This window comes from Pyxicephalus adspersus, chromosome 3 (assembly GCF_032062135.1).
Source record: "Pyxicephalus adspersus chromosome 3, UCB_Pads_2.0, whole genome shotgun sequence".
In the NCBI taxonomy this organism is placed as follows: Eukaryota; Metazoa; Chordata; class Amphibia; order Anura; family Pyxicephalidae; genus Pyxicephalus; species Pyxicephalus adspersus.
Window position 1 is genome coordinate 63,810,581 of NC_092860.1, and position 19,474 is coordinate 63,830,054.

General features: G+C 42.5%; 1 protein-coding gene across 3 annotated transcripts in view; it reads left to right on the forward strand.

Moving 5' to 3' along the window:
- Nucleotides 1-1,341: 1,341 nt before the first annotated feature.
- REST (RE1 silencing transcription factor) overlaps nucleotides 1,342-19,474 on the forward strand; it is a 38,608-nt gene continuing 20,475 nt past the window's right edge. For 2 of the 3 annotated variants that reach the window (XM_072404944.1, XM_072404946.1), the window contains exon 1: nucleotides 1,342-1,473. The gene's annotated coding sequence lies outside the window, so the exon portion shown is untranslated. Of the gene's footprint in view, nucleotides 1,474-2,742; nucleotides 2,977-19,474 lie in introns of all 3 variants that reach the window. The other variant, XM_072404945.1, reaches the window with a different exon arrangement.

A 19,474-nucleotide genomic window follows, 5' to 3' on the forward strand; every position in this document is an offset into this window, starting at 1 on the left:
GTGCAGAGAAGGGCAACTAAACTAATAAAAGGAATGGAGGCGCTCAGCTACGAGGAGAGATTAGATGAACTGAATCTTTTCTCCCTTGAGACGAGATGTTTAAGGGGGGATATGATCACCCTGTATAAATATATAAATGGTCCATATGGAACTCTCTTCCCAATTTTTAACTTTGAGAACATTACCAAGAATAAGAGGGCACTCTTTGCGTCTGGAGGGAAAGAAGTTTAAGCTCCCGATAAGGAAGAGATTCTTCACTGTAAGGTCTGTGAAAATGTGGAATCGGCCCCCTCAGGAAGTAGTTTCAGCAACTACTATAGATTACTTTAACCCCCCTAGCGAAAATCCTAAGTGTGACTCGGGGTGGATTTTCCATGCAAAAAGCGGTAATCCGGTCACACTCTGGGTTGCTAAAAAGATTTAAAAAACCAGCCTACCTTGTTCCGTTGTGGTCCCCCGGCGTCCTGCTGGTTTCCGCAGGTCTTCGGGACACCTCTTCTTCCTCTGATCTCCAGCCAGCCAATACAGAGACGATCTCGGGGTTTCCTGGTGACGTTGGTGTATGAGTCGGTTCAGGCGGGAGGAGGGGCGGACAATTCAAATAATTTTGTATTGGATTCAATACAAAATAGCTGTATTGAGTCCAATAGAAACAAAATATTGATTTAATATATATATATAATTATATATATATTATATATGCCACTGTACAGTTATATTACATGAATCACTATTTTTTATTTTAACAGATGTTTGTGTTCTTTTATTTAAAGTTTATTATTACATTTATTATATTGGACATTTATTATATTGGACATATTTTGGTGAGTTATGCGTACGAATTATAGGCTTACAATGTAAAATAAATTTCCATGAAAAAAAATGTAACGCTTTTTGCGTGGAAATGCGGACAGAATTAGAACGCTAGGGTGGGGGGGGGTTAAGAAAAAGCTGGATGCTTTTCTAGAAGCACAAAATATAACTGGGTATTATAGCTTTAAAGTAAAGATAACAGCGACTGTTGATCCAGGGAACATCCGATTGCCTCATGGAATCAGGATTTTTTTCCCATTGAAGCAAATTGTACCAGGGTTTTTTTTTTTTTATCTTCCTCTGGACCAACTATATCTTAAAAGGTTTTATATCTAGGATGTTTATTTCCCTACTGGTTGAACCTGATGTCTTTTTTAAACCTCAAACTACTATGTAACTGTGTAACACATTCTCTGCTTGGTGTACTGTCTCAGGCACTCGGGGAAAAAACACTGACTGATTGTCCTAAACAACGCGCCTGACGAGGACGAGCGCGAACTGAGGGCAAGAAACGTGCGCGCTCCTGCAATCGTACACTGGGGAGGGTGAGCCTAGCCAGGAATGCGCGGCGTGTGTAGGAATGTGATACTGGCAGCCATCGGCTAGAAGGTGCAATCGATTTTCCGTGGAGATTTTTGTTTCCCCCTCACAGAGCGAAAGGTGAGCAGGGTGCAAGTTCTATCCGTTACTCCTACATATCTTGTATGTACTTTAACAGAGTTTGGAGGGATAATGGTGAAGTAGTAGGCCGAAACTACTAGAAGTTGTTTTTTTGTGTTTACGATGTAAGCGGCAAGCATAAAAAACAGCCCAGGAAGACTGTAAGGTGGCAGCGGAGCTATCAGATGTTAAGGGGTTTAGTTAGACGCTTTAAACTGGTACAGAACTCTTTATCCTCTTCCTTTCGTGTAAACATGGAAGGTGCTTGGCTAGGGTGTGACAGTACATGGGGTTTAATGGTGGGGGCGTCTCGCAGACCATGGCCTCACTAAAAGTTTGTTGAATACATTCTGACGGCTAAAAGGGAGAGGCTCTCGCACTCCTCATGATGGAGACAACCATATAACCCCCCTGCCTGTTGGCACGTCCCCTGGGTATTAGCGATGGGGGAGGTGGGGAAGGAGAGTGACGAAGGTAACAATGCCTAACCCTGACTGGCCCACATCTGAATGTGTTTGTGTCATGATTTGTGTTACGTTTCTATTTCCATCGGGTTTGTTTGACTTCAGTTTACTAGGATGCGCGTTCCCCTGTTATACTCCGCCAACCGGACTGTAAGGAGAGATGGGCGTGTAGAAGTAAGTTTAAGAGAAGCGGAAGCGGCGTGCACGTTGGTCAGCAGGGTGCCCTCGTGTCTGGGTTACGGGCTTTTTGTGTTTGCTTTCATGCAAATCCTCAAGCCGGACAGTTTATGTAACACACCTACGTATGACGTCTGCTAGTGTTTATCCTGTTCATGATGTGTCGCTAACCTCTAGTGTTTGTATATGAAGATTACCCTCATGTTTAAAATAGAGGACCATTGTAATGTTATGAATACGTGCGTGTGTGTATTTATATCAAAAATATTTATGTACCAGAACAAACCTTTAACATTTTGTGTGTTAATCCTCTTAACCTTTAAAATAAGACAAGTTGCTAATCCTAGAGTTATAGTAAAAAAGGAGTTTGTGTCCCTTGGAGTTAGTGACAACAAATAAAGCAGGGATTTTTTTGGCAAAATCAATTTGATTTATTTATCGATAAATCAATATTAGGTAAAGTATTGGTAAGGTAACAGCCCTTGTATAAACAAGAACGTTTCTAAACAGAGTTCTACTATTAAAGAAATAGATTGGAGATATTCTAGATGTTGAATATGTCAGTGTAGTGAGTCTCGTTGACACAACATGTTTCATCTTTTTTTTTTTTTTTTTTTTGCTTCTTTAGGGGAAGTTTTCCAATTTTCCTCTTAGTGGAGCGATGTGGTCCCTGGTGTCAGGAGGGCAGGATGTCTAAGTCCTGTTCTGAGAATAGAAGCCCCTGGGTTAGCCTGTAATGTGCTCAACCCTCTAAGTTGGGTAGATTTCTTGTCAGCAGCACAAAGGTGTTGAAACAGAAAGGTGAATGCCCTGGATCGGACTTTGGTATCAAACATCCACGTAGGCTTAAATTCTTGGCAAGGTTCGTGGTCTTCAATGTGTCCTGCTTATATAGTGTCCAAACGGTGTATAACACATGGTTGGGAAAGTGAAACAAAAAGTGTTTGTTTTTTTTTGTTTTTTTGTGTTGACAGAAGTCCTCTTTTTCCTGTTTTACTTCCCATGTCTCTGTGTCCATCAGGGACAGAGAATCCGCAGGGTGTGCAAGGAAATCCAGATGGATGCCAATGCACAGTGTGCCAACAGGTCCACTCACCTAGGTAGCGATGCCACCAGCTTTCCTTTAAACCAGTGGTCGCCAACTGGCAGACCACTTAATTTGCCGGCTCTGGACTGCACATGCGCGGGGAGCCGAGTGTCACTCAAAGGAGAAAAAACTTCCCCTTTAGTCATGTCATGATGCCAGAACCTGCCCATTCTCATCGCAGATCTAAGTCTGCAATAGGGGAGTGGGGTGTTTTTTTCCAGAGACAATGTTATAAAAAACATTGTAACTCATAGTTCTCCGCAGTGCCTTTTTGGTGGGCGGGCAGCCCGGCTGCCTTGCCCCCTCCGCCCATCTCTTTTTAGCAGCTCCAATCCTCTGAACAGACAACTGAGAAGCTGTTCCTTTCCCATCTATCATCCATTCTGAGGATTCCAGCTGCAGATAAGAGCCAGCAGGGAAACAGCACAGCTATGATGAGATCGGGACACAGGCTGCCTGTTCTTCTTCTCTAGCTGTGCTGAGTCTTATTTTAAAAACAAAAAACATAGTGTGTAATGATGTCATTAGCAGTACTCATAGCGGTGTGTGTAACTGCATGTCATTCTGCAGCCTTACAACTCTGTGTGTACAAACCTCCATATAAACAGGGAATTTAAAGATATGGGAATCACAATTGTAAAAACTTGTGAAAATATAACATTGGGGTTGCCGTTTTAAAAGCAAATCCGCCTAGAAGTCCTTAATTAGAAATGCAAATTGAGGACCCCTGGGGCTGCTTACATAACAAGGAGCATTAGGGTGGGGCCCCTAAATTGATACCTATTTGACACACCCACACCACACACACTTTCCCGCCTACCAGCACCTATGGTCCTGCCCTCCAGCCTAAGGCTCTCGAGCATATGCCCGGCCAACATCTGCTTCCCCTGGCCTCGTGTCCCCAACTTTAACACGTCGGGGATTCAGATGCCGGACATCGCTGGGGGCATCGCTTGCATTTTCAATTTTGGGCTCCTAGGTGCCATTTCTTATTAAACAGCAACCCAAATGCACAAGTTCCAATTGCACAAGTTGATGATCCCCATATCTTGATATTCTTTAAAGAAATTTTGGTTATTAGTAGCTATGAGAGTCCCTGTGTACCAACAATTTAGGAGACATGAAGGTTTGATCAGTGAGTTGTTAGGCTGCAGAATATGGCAAGGAGACTTGACACACACAGCTATCACACTGCGGGTGGATACATTTTGCAGGCAGTTTTTTTTGCCCATAAAATATGGACAGTGATGAGTTTTTTTTTTTTTTGTTTTTTTTAGGGAGGACCCCTCCCCTTCGGTCTTTATTGCCATAGTGGTAAAGATTGCAGGGTAAATCTGCAGCCTCCTGGGATATTTGTGTCACATATTCCAGTTGGCTGTTGCCTGATCCTTTTGCGCATGCCCAACATTGGGAACACATAAACGGGATTTCCTAGAATGGTAAAAAAGTGCTCAATCTCACGCATGCCCAATGAGATCAGCACTTGATGGAATGATGAGCATCAGAAAGAAGAGGGAAGCTGAGCAAGCCTGGGACTCCCTGGGCTTAGTTCATGGACAGACAAAAGTTTTGCGTTATCTAGATATAGCACTAGGAGGTGACATCTGAAGTTAGGCTGAAATCACCCTGGCAGTAAGGTTGCTTTTTCTGCGTTTACCCCTCATTTTCCTCTCGCCAGGAATCACTGCTGCTTAAAAAACTTCTAGGCCTGAGTAAGCTCCAACTATTACCAATCCCAGGTGCCTAGCAGTTGCCAAGTAGTCACTCAAGAGGGGTAAATTGCCCATTTTTTTTTACTGCTAAATGTGAACTAATCCTAACATCTTACGCCAATTTGATCACAATATTACACTTCTACAACGGATTACACAATGGGATTAAAATAGACAGCACTGAACAGTTTGGGCATAATACCAGGCATTAGAAATTTTAGGGGGTTGGTAGAAAAAAAGTTTAGGGGGTTGGTAGAACACTGACACAATAATATGGGTTACTGGATACCTGTGGCATAAATAACTAGGAGCACTAAATTTGCTGTGTCTTGCCCCACCACCCTGCTATAGCTTCCCACCACCCGGCTGAAAACATTTTCTGGGGATCACACTGTAACCCTTATATTTATGTGCAAACACTGTAGGGACAACATATCAAATGTTTACATTTTAAAAAGAAATATACTATGTTAAATTAGATGTCATCAACACATTTCCAAACTATTGCATCACCTCTTGTGATGTGGGCGGGTTCTGGCATCATGATGTCACTCTGGAGGAAGTGTCTTCCTGTTTGAGTGACACACGGCTTTCCATCTGGGGTCAGTGAAATTAGTGGTCCATGACAACCAAAAAGTTGGCGACCACTGCCTCAGTCCCCTTTGTTGTATTTTTTTATGTCATAATTTGCCAAATGTTTTTATTGATTGACGTGAACTGCAGGCAGGCCAATTTTGCTCCTGAACTCCTCTATTATGGGCATGTAATACATGCTAGTCCTACTAAAATAAGCAAGGCCTTTCCAGAAAAAGACTTAGTCAGAATGACTACATATGTTGTTCAATTTGGTGGGTCTACCCCATGCAATGTGCATTAACACACCCTCATACCATTATGGATGCTTTCTTTATAACAGTGCTCTAATAGCAAACCAGATTGTTCTATACAGAATGAAGCAAACGGCATTCATGATTTCTAATAGAGCAGCATGGTTAGCTCAGTGTTTAGGGCTCTCGCGTTTGCAGTGCTAGGTCACAGGTTCGATTCTGTGCTAGGAATCTGCAAGGAGTTTGTATGTTCTCCCACGTTTGTGTGCGTTTCCTCCAGGTACTGAGGTTTCCTCCCACATCCCAAATACATGCAGAATCATAAATTGTCCTTAGGCTGTGTTAATGACCTATGACTGGTAGGGAAATTAGACTGTGACAATGGACTTTATAAAGAGCTGCATAATATGTTGGAGCTTTATAAATACTGGTTAATAATAATATTATTATTACACAGTATTTATATAACGCCATCATATTACGCAGCGCTGTACAAAGTCCATAGTCATGTCACTAGCTGTCCCTCAAAGGGGTTCACAATCTAATGTCCCTACTATAGTGATATGTCATTAACACAGGCTAAAGATAAATTTTGGGGGAAGCCAATTAACTTACCTGCATGTTTTTGGAATGTGGGAGGTAACCAGGGTCCCTGGAGGAAACCCACGCAGACACGGGGAGAACCTGCAAACTCCATGCAGATAGTGTCCTGGGTGAGATTCGAACCTGGGATCTAGCGCTGCAAAGGCAGGGTGCTAACCTCTGAGCATCCCGTGCTGCCAGTAATAATAATAAAAACAATTAAACATTTTGATTTATTTAACCAGTAGACAGTTTTCCATATTGGAAATTGATCTTAGGTGCAGAGAAGGTGGCTTTTCTTGTTTAAATATATATTTCAATCTTTTCCTTATGGTTTAGGTTGTGGGTGGGTACTCGGTCTCCTCCCCTTACATTGGTTCTTATTGTAGGGGATTATTTCCGTTCTTCTCACTACAGCTTACACAGCAGTCAGCATGGGACTGGTTGCAAGAAGGTGATGCATGTGTGAGCGAGGGAATAAGGTTCTTATCCCCATAGGCATTATTATTATTAATAAACAGGTTTTATATAGCGCCAACATATTACGCAGCACTGTACATTAAATAGGGGTTGCAAATGAAAGACAGCTACAGACAGTGATATAGGAGGAGAGGACCTCCTAGGAGGTGGAGGAAGTATCACACAATAGGAGGGGAGATATGGAGTGGTAGAAAGTAGTGAAGGTTTAGGAGACCGAAGAAGATGGTTGGGCAAGTTTAAAAGGATGGGTTTTGAGTCCTCTTTTTAATAAACAGAAAGTAGGAGCAAGCTGAATAAGGCAAGGAAGACCATTCCAGAAAGTTGGGGCAGAGCTAGAAAAGTCTTGGAGCTGTGTGTCTGACGAGGTTATGAGTGAGGAAGTCATTAGTAGGTAATTGGAGGAACGAAGAGAGCATCTAGGGGAGTATTTTTCTACCAGGTCAGAAAGGTAAGTGGGACAAGAACTGTGGAATTATTTAAAGGCACAGGAGCTTGAGTTTGATTCTCAAGTGAAATGGATGCCAATAAAGAAAACTACAAAGACATGTAGCAGAAGAGGAGTGGTAGGAAGGATAGAAAAGTCTGGCTGCAGCATTCATAATAGATTGTAAAGAAGAGAGTTGGGTTAGTGAACCAGAGAGGGGGATGTTACAGACAAGAGATAAGAGCGTGTTTGGATATGTTTTTGGATTTTGGCTATGTTGCATAGGTGAAAGTGATAGAACCTGGAAATGTTCCGAATATGAGGGATAAATGAGAGGTCAGAATCAAAGGTGATGCCAAGGCAACATGCCTGAGGGGAGGGACAAATGACAGTGTTGTTAACTGTTAGGAATATGTCAGGGGGAGATTTGGAATGTGGGGGGGCATGATGATTTTGTTTTTTTCAGAAATCTGTCAGACATCCATGATGAGATGGCCGACAGGCAGCATGATACCTTAACCAGGACTGAGGGAGACAAGTCAGGGATGGACAGATAGATTTGAGTGTCATCATCATACAGATGGTATTGTAAACCAAAGCAGGCTATGGGACTACCGAGAGAGGAGGTATTCAGAGAAAAGAGAACCAAACAGACTGCCCCTTGGGAAACACCAACAGGGAGGAGAGTGGAAGAGGAGGAATTACCATTGAAAGAAACTTAGGAAGGGCTGTTTCGGTGGAATGGGCAGCTCGAAAGCCAGATTGGGGAGGCTCAAGGAGAGAGTTGGTCTTCAGGTAATCGGTGAGTCTTTTATAGACAAGGCCCTTAGGAAGTTTAGAAACCTATGGGACAAGGGAGACTGGAGGGTAGCTAGAATTTAGGGTGGGGTCTAAGTAGGGGTTTCTTAAGGATTGAGAAAATAATGACATGTTTGAAAGCCGAGGGGTAGATATCAGTAGAAAGGGAGAGTTTGAATAGTTCAGTTAGTGTGGGGGCCAAGGTGGAGGAATGGGCACAGAGTAGTTCAGAGGGAATTGGGTCAGGCAGACAGGTAGTAGATGGAGATGATGAGGGAAGAGAAGGAGACTTCATCCAGAGTAACAGGGCTGAGGGAGGTTAGTGATGATTTACAGGTGGATATAGTTGGAGTAGCACGGTGAGCAGAGACTTCATGTCTGATTTTGTCAAATAGGTGGCTATGTTTTGGGCAGAGAAGGTCGATGTGGGGGAAGCAGGTGTGTGGTTTAGGAGGGAGTCAATTGTTGAGAAGAGGCTTCGTGGGTTGGAAGCTTGAGAGGAAATGACAGCGGAGAAATAATGTTGTTGTAGTCTGGCTTTGTAGTCCAGGAAGTTGGTGGTGAAGCCAGATTTCCTCCACTGTTGCATGAACAGCCTTTTGTAAATGTTTGGTGCGTTTGTTGTGCCAGGACAGGGTTTTTCAGGGCAGAGGTAGCAGAAGGTGGCAGGAGCCACTTGATCTTTAGCCAAAGTAAGAGTGTGGTTGAACCTAGTGGGGGATTAGGGATGCAACACAATATGTTGTGGTCAAAGTTACGGATTTTTCTTTGCCATTGACCAGGTCTGGGATGTGGCAAAAGGGGGGCAAGAATTAGATTTGTTGAAGGTGATAAGGTTGTGATCAGAAAGAGGAAATGGTGAGTTGTCAAGGTGGGTGAGGTTGCAGAGTTTGGAGAATACCAGGTCTGTGTTTGACTGTGTGACTGGCGACATACAGTTAGGTCCATAAATATTTGGACAGAGACAACTTTTTTCTGATTTTGGTTCTGTACATTACCACAATTATTTTAAATGAAACAACTCAGATGCAGTTGAACTGCAGACTTTCAGATTTAATTCAGTGGGTTGAACAAAAACATTGCATAAAAATGTGAGGAACTAAAGCCTTTTTATTTTACACAATCACTTCATTTCAGGGGCTCTGTTGCCAAATCTAGGGGTATGTGTGAAGTGCAGGCCTCCATAGGAAAGAGCAGTAGCAGAGGTAGAATCGCAGGACGAAAGCCAAGTTTCAGTGAGAGCCAGGAAGTTTAGAGTTTTATAGAGCAAAAGGTAGTAAATGGAGGTTAGTTTCTTACAGATAGATCTGGCATTCCATAGACTGCCAGAGAAAGGAGGTAAGAACTTATGGGAAGGGGGGGGGGGGGGGGGGGGGGGGGGGCTGTATCTTGGTGAAAGGGTAGGGAAGAGAGAGTATCTGGGGGATTCGGTGGGATGTCACCAGCAAGTAGTAATAGATTTTAAAGGCGCAGAAACAAGCATTTATAGGCATAGACAAAAGACATAAGCAAGAATTTACTTTTGCAGTTCAGGGGTAGCCCTACAATACAATGTTTTGTTTTCCTTGAGCTTTGGGTTTTAATGCTTTTAAATTGTGTTTGTGTATGTACATTTAAAACACATTTAAAAGATCGGGGCATAGTCACGCAATGGCAACTTCAACAAGCAAATTCTCGTAGTAGCTCTCTGCCGTCAACGAGATTTTTACAGCCTGGTCACTTCACAAAAGCATTTCCTCCATTTCTTGCATATGTACCATCGCTGGAAAACTCTGCACAGAAACAGCGGAATCTGAGGCAGTTCTTGCTCCAACATTGGAATCCCCTGAAGCCTCCATGGAAGCTAAGATGGCATGTTCCGCCTGATGCGAGACAAGAGCATGTGGGCTCCTCTCATGATGCCTCAGACACTCCTGCTGATCTCCGGTGTAGTCCTGACCCCTGCCCGCTCATCCTGCTGTTGCTGACGGCAGGCTCCTCTCCAGGCATCAGTGAATAGGTACCAGCATTCTCACATGTACAGCTAGAAGCCATCTTTCGCCAGCTCCCCTCCAAAGATGATCTCAACGATCTTGCAACACGGATTGAGAATTCCCTCAAACGAGAGTTGGATGCTCTTCAACAACAAATTGTGTCAGTGGACACAGGTTTCAGTACTGGAGTCTGGTTCCTCGGTGAGTACAGCTCGCTTAACAGCCCTTAAGGGTGTTACATCCCATATGCAAGCTCAACTTACCTCGCTTTTTCTGCGCACTGAAGACAACGAAAACAGGAACCGCAGAAATTTTGTGCTGATCCAGGGTGTTTCTGAGGCAGTGGCTGGTTCTGACCTGAGGACAACAGTCAAAGCGATCCTTAATCTGTTTTTGAATCGTCCTTTGACCACAGCCATAGAGTTGGGCGTCTATAGGGCAAGTGGAGCATGTGGCGTTTCTGGAGCCTCTCCAAAGGATGTTTTATGCAGGATCCGTTTCTATAATCCTAAAGAGGAGGGTATAAAGCAAGCGTGGAGGCACGGTCCACTTGATTTTGGTGGGGGGCAGATACAAATTTTCCCAGATCTCAAGCCATACTCTGAGGATGTGGCGTATTCTACATCCATTGCTATATGCCATTCGTTCAGCGCAAGCAACTTACAAATGGGGTTATCCTTATCAATTACTGGTGTTCAAAGGTGACACCACTTTTTCACTACACAGACAGTTGCTTTATTTGGTTTACTTCAGATACCCCCTATAGAGGTTCCGGACTGAATGACTTTCCCAATAGACACTTTTACTTCCTCAATAGGCTCATGATACCTTAGAATCCTAATCAATATAGGCCTAGTAATTCCATGTGTTCCAATGAGATGCCTCCTGCAAGACCGAACGAGGATTGGCCGACGCCTCTGTGGGTCCAATATTTTTTCTGTGGTTTTGGCTTACCAGCCTGCATTCCTGGTTGTATTGGCCTATTTCTTCTAGGAGGAGTTGGTATTATCTTTTGGACATTGGTATTATCTTTTAACCTATCAGTACATTGTGCAGTTAGCTGCGTATCTGCTAAAATTTTTATTGGTACTGTACCTTTTGTGTATTTGATTTGGTTCATTTTCCTATTTTACAAGAATCCTCATATGGGTATATGTTTGTCTAGGTGGGCATGGTTGGATTCTCCTCTTTGTTTGCATACTTTCTATGTTTGATATTGAAATGGTAGAAGGCCATCCTGTTTTTTGGAATAATTTCGCTGGGAGCTTGTACGCTACTTGATAACTGTGCAATATGTGTTCCTTTATCTACTGACTCCCATGCTTTGCGGTTTTTACACATTTTAAACAACTATGATAGATGTATGTATTTTTTCTTATCCCTAGTACCCGTTGATGAGCAACAGCTCGTCAACATTGAGAGTCATATAGGTAGGTACTTTTTTTTTTTTTTTATAACCTTTGCAAGGAGTATTCTCCCTTTTTTGGGTAATGTTCTTTTTCTGATAATTTTTTTCAGTTTTTCTGGTTCTTGTCCTTTTTTGTGTCTTTTCCACCCCTCCCCCCTGTTTTGTATATTGTATTCATGGCAGGTCACATTGCTTAACGTCAAAGGTTTAAATTCCCCTATCAAGTGAGAAATTGTCCTTCTTGAACTACATAGGTATAAAAGCTAGGTGGTGTTTTTACAAGAGACACACTTTAGGCATGACTTGATTCAGAAATTGTCTGATCACTACTTTCACACAGTTTATAACGGCAACTCAACAGACTCCAAATCCTAGGGTATAAGCATTCTTCTGCATAAATCATTGCAGTGGTCCCTTATTGCATACCAGCCTGACCCCGAGGCTAAATATTTGCTAGTAAAAGAAATGATTGGTGCCCAAAAATTCACTCTCGGTAATGTGTACTTCCCGAACACCATCTACATCTAATTTTTGGAAGTTGTGCTTGAATTAGTGGAATTTAGCGAAGGCACATAAGCCAAAGGTATAATCATCTGAATACTTTTTTTTTTTTTAGCTTGCTTTTATCTTTAAACATTAAAAACGTGTTCTAGCCACACCCCCAGGTCTCTCCATCGCCTAGGCAGTGAGTTGCAATCTGGGAAATGCCACCTGTGGTGGGGGTGTTTCTAATCCCCTCCCACTGCCCTAATTATGCATATTTTTATCAATGTGCGACTGCTCTATCTGCAGCTGCTGAGCTTGTGAGCTCTGCGTGCAGTAAGGTAGGGGGTGGGGAGAGGGAGGGGGAGTGGGTGGAGGAGAAGGTCAGTAGAGAAAGAAAACGTAAACTTGCCAGTCACAAGCTGGCCACTAGTTTTGAGTATAGTTCCCCTTTAAATTTGCTTTTTCTCCTAAACTGGACATGTCCAAAGGTTCTGAAAAGGATTACACATTTTTATTCGGCAATGCATAAATCCTATTTCCTTATTGATTTTTTTCATGATTTAACATCATTCTTTTCCTATGGTTATTTCATTCACCATTGGGGGGATTTCCATATTAGACCATGCGCCAGTCTCCATTGTGATTCAGGTGGCGTCCACTACCCCAAAGACGTTCTCGTGACATTTTCCTCCTATTGAATGATTTACTCTTGGAGTCTCCTGAGGTGCACAATAATATTGAGACTCAGTCACTAGACGAGCTCAGATCTTTTTTCAAAGAGTTCAATGGCTCATCAGTGGCTAGTCCACGTCTTTGTGGAGGCACTTAAGTGCTACAATAGAGGGTTCTTTCCAACAAGGCCAAAACTGTAAAGCTGCGTACACGCTTGCAATTTTTGTCGTTGGAAAGGATATTTCACGATCCTTTCCAATGACAAGGGGCTGCAAGATGCATGAACGATGCTGTACATACAGCACCGTTCATGCTCTATGGAGAGGGGAGGGGGGAGAGCGACGGAGCGGCACCCTGCTGCGCGCTCTCCCCTTCCCTTTCATTACGATCGGCTGTCGTCCATCGTCCGTGGATCCGGCAGGTCGGTCGTCCGGACGATGGACGACACCAACTGTACACACGGAAGATTTTCGCCCGATAATTGGCCGATGCCGATTATCGGGCGATAAAAATCTGCCGTGTGTACGTAGCTTTAGAAAGAGAGGCAAGGCTGAACCAATTACTTTTAGAATTGCATAATCTGGATGTTTCTCATAATTGACATCATATTCACTAGAACACCAGATTATACTTACTAGAGAACGTATTAGGGAACTGTACCGCTTCAAGATGAAGTTTCTGATCACTAAATGTAAGGGTTTCACTATGAACACTCTAAGTGTGGCAGGGCATTGGTCTGAGCTTTAAAGGAGAAAAGAGCCAGGGCATTCATCCCAAATAGTACATCTACAACCGGTTGGTCGGTGCACTCTATCCAAGACATTGCAGAGACCTCCTTTCGGATTTTTTACGAAAACCTGTACAATTTGGATTAAGGACACCCTTCCAGGTCTGACCCCACTAAAGGTGATTTGAGTTGTGCTTATTTACAATCCTGTGGGAGGAAGAGAAGAAGAGGAGGGAGGGACAGCCAGGCTTTTGAAGGGCAACCAGAGGTAAATTTAAAAACACAAAATTTTATTTTTCCAACAACATAATTTAAAAGATTAAAAGCTGTGTCTCTATAAATAAACCCTAGGCTAACATATACCCACTAGTTACGCAGAAAATAGCAATATGGTTTAGTATCCTATTAGGTTAGCGATGGCGGTAAGGTGTCCCAACTGATGCATTTCGCCTGAACCGGGCTTCCTCGGGTAAGGGGAGACCTTAGAATTTTTAACAATATACAGTATTAACATCCATATATATGCACTGACTGCATGTTAGACTGATGTTTACAATGAATCAATAAAGAAAAAAAGGAAAAAAGAAACCAAACAAGACTTTATTATTGCAAAGTATTATTGCTAGGGCTTTTTACTGCATTAAGAGCTAGCTAGCTAGTTACCTGCTGGTGTTTCCAGATGTTCGAGTGGAGTGAACGGTGTGATAGAAGCTTGAAATGTTTATTCCAGGACTTTCATATGCACAATGATTATGACATCTCTGTCTGTCTTTAATAAAGGGGATAAAAAGTTTGTGATAGAGAAATAGCTATTATGTGAATAAGGAATAAATATTAAAGGATAGAGCCTCTACCTTAGTAGAAGTAAATGACAGTGATCCAGCAGGGGAAGATAAAGTGTTGTCTTCTCGTATGGAGCTAAGACAGAGACAAGGGTTTTGCATTAGTAAGTTTGTTGTTTTGTAATAAGGATGTTTGAATGGTAGTTCATAGAAAATACTCAATATTTTCGTTGTGGTATGTGGGTGAGCTGCGGGCATTCATCCAAAAGGGGACAGTGCTATCTGCTGTTCGTGCTTAAATGGGCTGAGCCATCTGTGTGACGTAATAGTGCTTCCGTCCTGACTCTGTGTTTGTCCCTAGTTCTGCCGGCTTCCGGCTTCCGCCTTTACTTGTGTTTTATTAAGTGGGGTTATGTTTGTGTTCACTCTTTGTTTGCTGAAAATTAACGGTTGATTTACCGAAATTTAGTCCAGCTTTTCACATGGGTAATATTTATTCTGATATATACAAATTAATCTTTGGTTCAGAGAGGTAGAAAGAATTTTTCTTTGTATATGTTTTAAGCATATGGGGGTACTAAGCAGTAGCAATAAAAAACATATATTTCAGAGATGTAACATATAATTATCATGTATCAAAGAGGTAACATATCATAATTATCATGTATCAAAGAGGTAACATATCATAATTATCATGTATCAAAGAGATAACATATCATAATTATCATATCAAAGAGATAACGTATCTTTATTATTATCCTATCAAAGAGATATGGTATCATTAAAGTGGTTGTAGGGAGGATAGTCATATATATTGTAACAAGCGTTATCAAACAGACCTTATTAAAATATATGAGGTCCAACATACTACAGCAGATGTGTGTAAGTGGTCTTGAATTTAACATACCATACCATGCTATGTGCTAGCTGAAAAAGGTTTTTAATGTTTGGAAGGGTCATTTAAGATGGCCTTCAAAAAAGTTTGAAGGAAAGTACATTGTTCAACCCAGGTGGTGTTTTGGCATTTATTGAAAAAATCCATTTAGCTTCCCGGCGGAGTAGGACATTGTCTATATCCCCTCTCTGGGATTGGGTGGTACCCATTCTAAGGCTGAAACGATATGCTCTCAGTCTTGAAGTTGTGGCAAATTCCTACATGATGACTGATTGGAGTCATTATTTTTCTGGTTTTTACAAGAAAATCAAGAGGTGATTCATTTATAGTGACACAGCTCCTTCCTAATCTTTTAAATTTTGTTGTTGGAACAATAAAATTTTGTTTTATTAAATTAAACTCTGGTTGACCTCCAAATAAAGTTAATGGTTCGCTTTTGCGGTCCTTTTTAATTAGTAATGGTACTCGACAGGGGTGTCCTTTGTCATCACTTATCTTTATTTTGATATTGGAACCGTTCCTCCGCCAAGTGCGGCACAATTCCAACATGCAGGGAGCTGCAAGAAGCGGCAATTTATATCACCCAGGACCTCCCTGCCTAACTCACTAACTGAAATTAAATCAAAGGTATCCAATTATAAAATCAATCTCCACAAATCCAAAGCACTATGTCTCTCCCTCCTGCAGAAGCTCATTAAAGGCATATCACCTTATTTCCCATTTAAGTGGGCGAAAACGACCATCACTTATCTTGGGACCCAAATTCCGCCTTATCTTTCTTTGCTAGTAAATTAGAATTTTCTACCTTTGTTGAATTCTCTTAAAAGGGATTTGCAGCGTTGTAGACAGCACACACTCCTGGTTTGGTAGATGTAACGCTTTTGCCAGCCCAAAGTGAAAGAGGGTATGGTCTTTCCGGACCCGGTCCTTTATCAAGAGACTGTGTATCTGGCTCGGTTGATATACTGCAGGCATGGGGGCAGAAACCATGGGTGGGGTTGGAGGAAGCTTTATCGTCTGTGCCATTAGCTGGAGCGTCTCCCCCTGATGCGCCTGCGGGAGGGCTTAAACATCCGCTTATCGGTCCGAAGATGCGCATTGCTCGGAAATATTTTTGAGTAGCGGGGTTACAGAACTATTCATCTCCACTGACTCCTGTATTTGAGTCACCACAGTTTCTGCCAGGTCTCTCTGACCCACTCATAGTTCTCCCCAGCTCATTTTTGGGGGCCGGTCCACCCACCTGCTGTGATTATTCTGCCTGGCACATTTTCAGCAGCTCTAAACAGACACTGGAGAGGCTGCTCTGCTCTTTCCGTTCTCCGCTGATAAGAGCTGATAGCTGATTAGAGCTGGGTGGAGTGAGGAGGGCACAGCACAGCTATGAGGAGATCGGGACACAGGCTATCCCTCCCCCATCTCATAGCTGTGCCGAGTCTTTTGGAAAAAAAAACAAAAAAAAAAACAAAAAACATTGTGCACAGTGGACGTGTGTAATGACGTTAGCAGAGCAGTGTGTGTATAAATAACACATTCCTCAGCTTTACAGCTCTCTGTGTATAAACCTTTATATCCCCTAATCTGTATGTCATAATGACCTGTAACTTTCAGGGTGCACAGGGGACACCTATAGTTGGCACCATTAACAATTTCAGCACCCCAGCTTTTTCAAATTTCATGATATGGGGATCAGAATTGTAAAATCTTTTGAAAATACAACATTGGAGTTGCAGTATAAAAAGCAAGTGTGCCTTGCAGTCCCAAATTAAAAATGCAAATTGGGGACCCCCAGGGCCACTTACGTAGGAAGGAGCAATCTATAACTGTCATATTATGTTACTCTGTCTTCTTCTCTTCTTTTAACCCCAATTTCCCTAGAATGGTGGGCTGTACAAAGCCTAAAATGTAGGTGCGGGGGGGGGACACCTTTTGATAACCCCCCCACACTAAAATGTCATTACTATGGCAAACGCAGTGCCCTGTTACACATTACTGCCCATTTCCAACACTGAAAACCCGATTTCTCTGGAATGGGGAGGTGTAGGAAATTGAAAATGTGTGGGGAACATCTGTGGATAACACCTCTAAAGTTTTATCATAATGGCATCATTAGAACATAAAAACTCTGCCCATCAAAAAGAAATTGGGGTTTAGGTACTGGTAGGGTACAGTCATGTGTAACAAAGCAGCGTGTTTTGATGGGCAGATTTTATGTAATGATGCCATGAAGTTTGGGGGGTGTTAGCCACAAGTGTCCCTTACTTGCACCTATGATGCACCTCTCTGTTCTAGAGAAATTGGGGTTCAAGGTAGGGAAGCAGACAGTTTGATGGGCAGAGGTTTTTATGTTCTAATGATGCAGTGCTAATGAAATTTTAGGGGTTTATACATCTGTTCCCCACTTGCACCTACATTTTCAGTTTCCTGCACCTCCTCATTCCAGATAAATTGGAATTCAGAGAACAGAAGCAGAAAGGGCAGCATAGTATTACAATTATAGTTTAGTGAAAGGTAGGTAAAATATTTAGGGGGCCCACCCCAATGCTTCTTGCTATGTAAGTGGGCCCCAGGTGTCCTTTGCATTTTCAATTTTGGGCTCCTAGGTGCACTATAAAACAGCAACCCAAATGTTCAATTTCCACAAGTTTTTAAACTCCTGATCCCCATATTTTGAAATTCTTGAAATTAAAAAAAGAAATGTTGGTTATTAGTAGCTATGAGAGTCCCCTGTGTACCCTACACATTTTAGTTAATTACAACCAACAATTTAGGAGATCTAAAGAATTGAACACAATTAGTTGTTAGGCTGCAGAATCTGACAAACAGACTTTACATACACATCTATCATACTGCAGGTGGATAAATTTCACAGGCAGTTTTTTGCAGTGATGAGAGGAGGGCACTGGCTGTCCTGCTCCCATCTGCGATCACATGCATGATGCTCTTTGTGTTACCTAGGTATAGCACTAGGAGGGTGACACCTGAAGTTAGGCAGATTTCACACTGACAGGAACGTTGCATTTGCTGCGTTTACTCCTCACATACTTCTCGCCAGGAACCACTGCTGCTTGAAAAACTGCTAGGCCTAAAAAAAGCCCAGCACTTACCAATCCCAGGTGCCTAGCAATTGCCAAGTAGTCACTCAGGGGCATTTTTTATTGCTAATTTGTTAAGCCACATTGATCACAATATTACACTATTAAAACATGAAACTCTAGGGAGTTGCATTAAAATACACAGCACTGGACTGTTGGGGCAAAATACAAAAAAATGGAAAAATTGTACATTCTAACAAGCCAGGCATTAGAAAGTTGGAACAAAGTATAAGTAGATATCTAGGTAAGTAGAACACTGACCACAATAGCAGGGCTTACTGGATACCTATGGCATAAATAACTAGGAGCTTCAAATTTGCTGTCTAGCCCCGCAAACTTTTTTAGCACCCAGTTTCCCCTACCCGGCTGAAAAAAAATTCTGGGGAGAACACTGCCACTGTTTTGTATATGGAAGGAATAGGGAGTTTTCAGACATTTTTCCGATAGCTTGGGATGGCTGTCGGTGACTGTGTTACAATCGGAGCATTCTCCCCCCCCCCCCCCCCCATTGGGTCCCTGGCGGAGTCTGCATTTTTGGAATTCCCTTCCTACTCCAACCCAGTTTGACTGGCCGCTGTCTAGTTTAGAGTCCACATGTATTGGTGAGGGCCCATTACAAGGTACACTGTCATTTGCATATCAGTTACTATTAGAGGGGTTTGCTCCGTCCGCTGGAGCAGCTGGAACATCTTCTATATTTTGGTCACAAAGCATCAGTAAGTAACTCCTTTCAGGAACTGAATTACAAACTACTGACCAGGTGATGGTAAAGGGTTCCAGCTGTCCTAGCGAAAATTTATCCACAGGTATTCACAAGGTGTTGGAGATGAAGGACAGATGTGGGTAGTAGTCTGATTCATGTATTTTGGGAGTGTACTCCTATAACTCCTTTCTGGTCCCAAGTAGCAGACATTATTTACGAGTTAGCAGATGTGTCAATCTGCAATAAACAGGAATTAGCTCTGTTGCATTTGTCCACTTTCATTAAGAAAAAGTACCATAATTCCTTGCTTAAGCATCTCCTCAATGCCGCAAAAGCTTGCATTCCTTTGTAAGCAAACTTCTCCCTGACCATATCTCGGTGGTTCAGCCGGGTAAACAAGATCATGACTACCGTGTTTCCCCGATTTTAGGACATCCCCATTAAGTAAGCCACCCCCGATTTTTAAAAAAATAATTAAAATAAGACACTTACCCGTTTATAAGACAGCTCCAGATATCTGATCCTGCGTGTGTGTCCTTTATGCTGGCTGCAGCATGTGTGTCTCTGATGCTGGCTGCAGGGCGTGTCTATTCCTGAGCCTAACTGATAGTAAAAAGCCTGCACACGATTCTGAACAAGGAAGCAAGCTGCTGATCCCTGCACTAACGGAGATTCCTGCACTTAATTACGGGTAAGTGATCAGAAGGGG